Source organism: Carica papaya, chromosome 2 (genome assembly GCF_054855325.1).
Source record: "Carica papaya isolate Zhongbai chromosome 2, ASM5485532v1, whole genome shotgun sequence".
In the NCBI taxonomy this organism is placed as follows: domain Eukaryota; kingdom Viridiplantae; phylum Streptophyta; class Magnoliopsida; order Brassicales; family Caricaceae; genus Carica; species Carica papaya.
Window position 1 is genome coordinate 19561207 of NC_142310.1, and position 8392 is coordinate 19569598.

The 8392-nt window shown below is 37.8% G+C and overlaps 1 long non-coding RNA gene across 1 annotated transcript; it reads left to right on the top strand.

Annotated features, from left to right (window-relative positions):
- Positions 1–4287: 4287 nt before the first annotated feature.
- On the top strand, positions 4288–6488 carry LOC110825952 (uncharacterized). Its single transcript, XR_002541957.2, has 2 exons — positions 4288–5429; positions 5504–6488. It is a non-coding gene; the product is annotated as an uncharacterized LOC110825952 (long non-coding RNA).
- Positions 6489–8392: the final 1904 nt, after the last annotated feature.

The following is an 8392-nucleotide window of genomic DNA, read 5'->3' on the forward strand; positions in this document are numbered from 1 at the left end:
AGAGGATGAGTTTATGTAGGACAGTTGATTGGAAGAAGGGGACTTTTATTTGAAATTTTTGTTATGATAATTGGTTGTTGATCTGATAAGAAATTTAAATAATTGGAAGGTGGAGGATTATGTGGGGATTCTTAATGCATCACAGGTGGAGATCTCCAAGGAAAGTAAAGATGAAACTAGTTATTAATTCAAATAATTAAGTGGATAATCAATTAACCTGACGTTTTATTTTTTCTCGTAGACTCATAACGGTTGAAGCTAACAGAAAGGACACATAAAATAATAGATAATTATTATAAAGAAAAAAATATATTGATGGAGTGAGTAATCTTAAAATAAATTATTAAATTTTATGAGAATTAAATTATAATAAAAGAAACGATTATCAACACATTCAATGATCATAAATGTACTCTGACATCTTCTTTCATCTATAAAAGGAGTATAAATTCTCCTTTCATTTGAGTCTTCCATCAACTAAAGTTCTAAAATTTTTGTGTATAATAGTTAGATAGAGAGAAGACGTGAATTAGCAAATTAAGGATTTTATCAAAAAGTCTCTCAACAACGCTATGATAGTATTATATTTGAATGGATGTGTTGAATTCAATATTTGTATCAAATTTTCTTACACTAGCTAGAGCCTAAATTCTAAAAGACTCTTCTCAGTCTTATTGTATTGTCTTTTCAGACTAGCAAGGATAGGTAGAGTAAAAGGTCTCTGTGGAAGTTGGTGGGGAAGGTAAAGGAGTCTCCCTAGGTGGCATTTTTAGCTTGGGAAGTGGTTTGAGAATGCATTCTCATTCAGGATAAGTTGATCAAGAGAGGCATGATTTTGGTTAACGGATGCTATTTGTGAAAAAGTGGTGCAGGGACATGGAATTATATTCTTCTTTTTGATGCATGCCAATAGTTGTTGGCTTATTGCCTTTTGGATCTGAATTGGGTTATAGTAGGCACTGTGAGAGAGGAGCTTTGGATGTGGAGAGGCATATAAAGTAATATGTTAATTAGACGCTACTTGTGAAAAAGTGGTGCAGGGACATGGAATCACATTCTTCTTTTTTATGCATGCCAATAGTTGTTGGCTTATTGCCTTTTGGATCTAAATTGGGTTATAGTAGGCACCGTGAGAGAGGAGATTTGAATGTGGAGAGCCATCTAAAGTAATAAGCTAATTAGACTTATTCCATTGGTAAACTCTTGATCCATTTAGAAAGAGAGAAATAACAGGGTTTTTGAAGGAACAATTGACAACTTTGATAGAATTAAGGTCTCTTGATTGCTAACCCTGAGTTTTTTTATTAAGAGTCAACATCTGAGAATTTGGGGAACCTTCTTAATATTTTGCTAGGCTTGTAACTTCTTTCGTCTATGGGTTTGCACTTTTTAGTGCTTTAAGCTACTTTCGCTTAAGCAAGATTTGTCTAGTTGCTTAGATTATATAAACTACCAATACTCACGGGGTAACCATAAGGCTATAACTTCATACTTTATAGAACTAAATTGATAGGAAAGACAACAAGGTTTTTTCAGGCATGCGAGACTTTGAAGGATTCTATTTTTAGGAATGACCTTTGAGCAATAAGATTCAAGCTTACTTTGACGTTTTCTGCTGATGGCTTTTGCAACTTTATAGGCTAAGATATCTTGTCTTTATCATATATAAAGCTGTAAGCAATAATTATTCTCCTTTTTTTGTTTTTCGAACTCTACCACCTTTCATGAACTTTTAGTGAGGGTTCATTCTAGGCAATCCATCCATCACTAGAGTTACACAAAAATTCAGGAACTTAAGAAGAAAAGTAGTGCTTGATATTTTATTTGTTGCATTGTTATGTGTCTTTTATTGTCATAACAGCAAATTACGCATGTGCAACTACAAAAGGGAAAAAAAAAAATCCTAGAGAAATTAAGAAAAGCAAATTATTTTTTGTTACAGAGAAATCAGAAAATAAAATTTAAGATGGAAATCTTGGAAAATAAATAAAATTTTCTCAACTCCCCACAATCTGATTCCTACTTCTATGTCTATAAACTAGTCCTTCAAAGGGGGCTACTATGACTGGACCGTCTTTGCAATCATGTGACGAGGATTCTGCTAATTTGTTTCATCTTTCTCTTTGTAACCATGATTAGATCTCATAACAACTAACTCCATAGACCATTCTTTAGTTTTCCTGCACGTTAAAAAATTGCAAAGTTATTGACATTTCGACTAAGAATCTTCTGGAAATAATTGATTTCTCCTTCTACCTTTAACGTCCAATCACCATTCCAGCATCAGTATGACCTCGTATGAAGCTTTTTATGGAAGGTCTTGTTGTTCCCCTACTTGTTGGAGTGAAGTCGGGAACTAGTGCTACTTAGGAGTAGACTTCATTCAGGAGACCATTGAGAAAATTACAATTATCCGTAAAAATTTGGCAGAGCCACCAAAAGAGCTACGCCGATAATCATAGGTGACCCTAGGAACATTTCAGAAGTTAATTAAGACACATAAGTGAAAATACATTTACCAGTTTAAATACTGTACTTGAGTGTTTGAGACTACTGAAAATTTCATAGTAAAAATGAAAACATATCTTTTTTAAAAATGGCATTCACTGATCCATCCGTAACTACATAATCAAATGCATGACAACCACTCATTTATAACAACTTATAATTGATTAATGAATGGACTAATAGACAAACTAAGTTATTCTAACAAAAGTGACTCATTTGGTTCCAATGGTTCAAATCTTTCCGTGAAGCCGTTTGATCCTATATCAACGAAAAATAAAAGGGATCGCCAACTACCACTATAAATAGGAATAACAATTCAGTTTAAAAAATAGTAATACAGAAGTTCTATGATCACAATGTTACTTTACCACTGTGACCCTTACAGTTGATCGTGATCTACTCTCGTCAGAGGAAAGACCAATACAGTATCCATTCAGAGGGAGTGGTTCATCAATAATCGGTAAACAGATGGATAACACTAATTGTTTTGTGATAACGGGTAAATGTATTTAGGGTTTCAAGGTTGACCTGCGTTCTTACTTTAGAATAGTAACTATTTTAAAGAAAACCCTAATCGAGTTAGATCATTTTAAATATTTCAAGAATTTTTTGCTATTCAGCCAAATGGGCCTGTGAATGTACCTTCCTGTCAATTTCAGCCGGTAGGGTTCACCTATCCTGTTCACGCCCCATTGGGCCTATTATAACTTAACTTCGACCCAACTGGGATCCAATAAAACCATTTCTAGCCCATTGGGAACTTAAAACTCAATACTGGACTTGCAGAACTGGTCTGTAGTAAGCATGAGGAAAGAAAATGGAGTTTGTGAGATGTATTGGTTTTAGAAGAAAAAAAGAATAAGGTGAGTGAAAGGCTTACCGCTTGGAGAAGGGAGGAGTAGCTCAAGGACAAGTTTGCTGCGACGGAGTTGCTCGCTATTCTCTCTCTCTCACTCTCTTTCTCTCTCGAGTGTTTGTTTTTTCAGGTTGTAAAACAAAAATGGGATAAATGAAGAGAAATTGAGGTTTAAAGAGGAAGAGAAGTTGCAACGTGATAAGTTAGATCACATGCATGGAAGCACGGTCGTTTATCGACTTAGTGGTTGACCGTGCATGGCTAAAAACTTCTAAGTGGTAGCTTGCTGCAGCGGAGGAGAAAAAGCGGCTTGGTTGACCAGTGGTCGGTTAGGGTGAGTGGACGTGTTTGTCGCGTGCATGCGAGCCCTTTCATGCGGGCAAAGGGGGTTTCCGCGAGGCGTTCCTTTGGGTTTTTACCGTGAGGCTTGCTCACAAAGTGTTTTTCTTTCCTTATTTTGTTTGTTTTGTCTTGTTTTTCATTTCTAAATTTTAAAATATTTATTCACACACATGTACATAAAATTTAAGCCAAATTTAAAATTTTGAATAATTTTAAATATAGAATTTCAAGTTTTAATAAGAAATTTCAGGGTTTCACACGCGTCTTCTTTATAGGGACTTGCACGTTAGTCTCAAGACTCTAGGAATAGTCCTAAAAGAATTACTCTTTCTTTGTCTCTTCAAAGGTTTTCCATCACAACAAGGCGGTTACACTACTTTTGTGTAACATCCCGCAACTAGGTCTCCTGGTGGCATTCAAGATAAGATCTAAAAGTAGAAATCTCTTTGAAAATGGCTTCGAAGTGACTTAGGTGCACTTTAGTTAATTAGAAATTAAAGAAATAAATCGGGGCTGTTTTTGGGAATATATCGAGAAATAAATCGAAAAACAATTAGGAGAACACTGATAATGGGGGGACATGTAGTTTTGGGGTTTCGGAGTAAGGAGAGAAGTCCTCAAACCGCAAGGGGGAGAAATTTCCCTAACCCTAGAAGGTAATACCCTAGGTGAGGAGTTCAAGGGAAGAGAGAATTTTCCCTCAACTTACGGACTCCACACAAACACCTTGGGCAAGGTTCACGGGAAGGGGAGCATGTTCCTCAACCCGCAATGTCTTCCTAGGTCAAGTCACGGGAGGGGAAGAATTTCCATCCTGCGAGGAAGCCTTGGACTGTACGGGCACGCGGGCAAATGTTCCTTTTAGCCCACACCCCTTGTGCTTGGTTTTGGCCAAGGGAAGGGAATTATTTTCAAAGCAGCAAATCTGCCCACAGGTGCACTTTGCTCTGGCCTACCGGGGGCGTGTTAGCTGTGAGACTTCGACCTGAGACCTTTCAATTTCTTTCATGAGTGGAATCCAACTGTCCCTCTTGTGGCAGCAGATATTGACCACCTTTCATGCCAGCTTTTACTGTCGCAAGCTTCCTTTCACCAAGTTGTCGGCCATTTTCCTCTTCAATGGCCTGATTGCATTACATGCAATCCAATAGTTCCAATTCCACCAAATTTCACGTAAAAGCCTTCCTCGTCATTCTGCTTTTTCTTCTATTTCCTTCGGTGAGTTAGAGAGAAAGTTGAGAGTGAGAAACAGAGGCGAATTAGATAAAGAATTGAGAGAAATAATCGAGTTTTAGGAGAGAAACCCAGAGACGGGGGTGTACGTGTGCGTGCGAACGGGATAGTGGGAAGCATGGCTTCTTCCCGTGTGAGTTAAACCTTCTTCTACTATTTTCCGGTAGTTCAGACATTCCTCTCATCCATCACATCGTTCATTTTAACCTAGCTTCACGAGTCTCGTTTTAGGTTCGACAGAAGTCCTCTTTGCAACCAAAACAGAGCCAAGGAGGGAACTGCTTCTTTCCTTTGTTTTCTAGCTGTTCCTTTTCAGTTTCATTCCAGTTCTAGATTAGGAATAGTTACTTTTGGTCCTAGGATAACCCTTAATTGAATCCTTACGGTGTAATCATCCCAAAACTCGGAGATTCAACCCAGAAACTGTCATACACCGCTGCTACTGCACTAGTGCGCTGTAGAGGAGGAATCGTCTTCCTTCAGATTTAAGGTGAGCTTATTTCTCTTCTAGAGCTTTGTCTCTTCTTCCTTTTACTTCTAATAATCTTCTTCATGCAAATCTAGCCTCCCAAATCGTGCAGCAAGCTTCAAACAGAAGCGTTCCCCTGTTGCTGTCAACTGAACGCCTACTGCAGGTAGGTGAGCTTTTCCTGTCTTTTCTGCCCTTCTTCTTCAGTTTCCTTTCAATAAGTAAGTGGTTAGGGATATATTTATGTGTTAGGAACCTGACCCAATGATTGCATGTAGTAGATTCTCTTGAAAACATTGCAGAATCATTTATAACTCACTCAACTTTGTAGACGCTGTCATGGCATGTTGTAGAAAATTTCTTAATGTTTGGGAACAAATGGCTCGTGCGTTTAGCTTCAAGCTTGGTTTCCATCAAGGTAAGGATAGTGTTAGTTTACTGGATATAAATAATTGGTTTTCTAGAAGCATTTAGAAGGCAAATATTTTGAAAAATCCTCAGACAGTGTTGTTTTAAATGAATGTAGAAGAGTGGGTGTGTTCATGCTATTTTTGGTGGATTTAATTGGTATTTTGAACGTTTTTCTCTGATGGATTGTGTTTCTTATTGTCGTTTAATATTATTGAGTGAATATTGGTGAATTGCAAAAGCAAAAATGAAGGAAAACAGTGAGGAACGGCAGAGGAGGCCACTGCCTCTATCTGCGACGTGTGCAGGCACAGAAGTGATAGGAAGACACGCAGACACGGTCTGTCGTGTATGGGTGCGCATGTGACGCTATCCAGGCACCCAAAAGTGTTGGGGCAAGTCCCCTAGAACACTATGTACATGCAGCAAACTGTGTGTAGGGGAAGGACAGTGTCAAGAACCCTTGCTATCCGATAGTGTCCTATCAGAGGCACCGTGCGTACCTTGTGAGCAGTGCACGCAAGGGCACCAATCTTGGCACCAAAGTGTGCCCAAGGTTTATTGTAACACTTCAAAAACTTTCGTGCTTAAATTTGTAATGTGAACCCTTAAATATTACGTATTTTTAATTTTTCGGATGAATATTATATTCCATATTTTGAATTTCTTATTTTATTTAGTTGAATAATTTCTAAAATTAACTATTTTATTTTATTGTAGGAAAAATTATGTTTTATTATTTAAATAGATTTTAGGGAAAAACGAAGAAAAAGACAAAAAATCCTGCAAGAAGGATCCTATCTGTGTGGGCTTCGCACGCCGCTTGCGCGTGCGCGTGCACAGCTAGTGCAGGACGTGCGCACTGTGTGCATGTCCCGTTCACATGGGGTACGAGGCGCGAGGTGTGGTGTGCATACGCGTCCCATCGCGTGCAAACAGGCACAGCTCCATGCACCTTGTGAGCGTACCGTCTGCGCGGGAGGCCTGCGCACATAGGCTTGTGCAAGTTAGGTCTGCACACAACGCCTTTTGTGTTGTAGCCTACACGTGCGATAGGTTAGGCCTACGCAGTCAGTTTGCTGGGGCAGCATGCGCTGCCCCCTTAGGTGTTGCGCATCTTGCTCCGCCTTCGTGTGGCGGGTGATGCCGATTGGGCAGCGCGACGCCATCGTTTGGGCAACGTATTACCGTCGTTTGGGTGGCGTGTCTCCAGTTTTCGTGCTGCAATCACATCGCATTGTCCACATCAAATCTCACCTTTCCCATTGACTTTCTCTTTCCTTACCAGATTTTACCACTTAGTGCAAATCGAATGGTCCCCATTTCTATAAATAGGAACTTTCACTTCACCATCTCCTCATCACTTCCATTTCTATTCTTCCATCCTCCAAGAGCTTAGAGAGAGAGGGAGTGATCTAGAGAGAGAAGGAGAGGAGAAGAAGAAGAAAAAGTGGAGGAAAATATCGAGATTTTGGTAAGAAATTTAGTATTTACTTTTAAACATCATAAGAAGTATTTCTAAAGTAAAATTAATAAAGTTTAAATTTAAGGATTGCATGGTTAAATATTATGCCTAAACGAAGTAATTTTACGTGTTAATGCATATTTTATGATCGTTTATGAACTTGTTAATTTGCATGTATAATTTAAATTATTTAATACTTGAAATAAATATTGATATGTGATGTATAGACATGAGAAATTTGTATTAGTATTGGCATGCATAATTCATAAAGTATTTCGTTAGGCTTTTTATCTCTTAGAGGTTTTTATTTCTTCCACAATCTGGTCTAAAAAGACATGAGAGAATCGCTCCCTGTGGATGATAGCATACCCTCTAACGAGAATGGTGGCGCGATATGATTGTAGGGGTCACCTTTGGTAAAGTACGGTTGTGACCGTAGTTAACATATAGGACCACTGGAGTTGGTATGACCATAATCATAGATCGTGTCATGGTTTGGCAAGCCGTAAATGTATTGTTGGTTGACAAACTACACATTGCTTTTATAAATTAAATGAATTGGTCATTCCACATTGATAGTCGGGAATCCGTATTGCCCTCAATAGATAGAAGTCAGAATGATTTCGAGCGAAGAATAAAATAAAAGATAATGCATATCATGTTTTGTTTGATTTTCTCTATTTTTTAGCATGATTGATTTGATTGACAGGACTATTAAATGATAAATTTGATTTTTTATAATAAATAAACTTTTTTCATAATTAAGAACCGTGACATGACCCTTGAATGGTAGGTAATGATGATACTTTTAATTACCTTTAAAATCTTATGATGTTATTTAAATACTACTTTTCTTATTGAGCATATGAAACTCACTCCTTTGCATGTTCCCCTATAGATGAGGAAGATAATGAGGAACTGATCGCTGACCTACTCCTTAAAGTTTTTGAGGATCTCGTGGATCCATAAACTTTTATAAGTGCATGACTTGTTTCGCACTCTAATGAGTCCATTTACATAATGATAGAAGTGATCATCTTTTGTATTTTGTTATTTTGTATTTTGTCGTCATTTCTGACCTCAGTTATATATGTAAGGAACTCATATATTT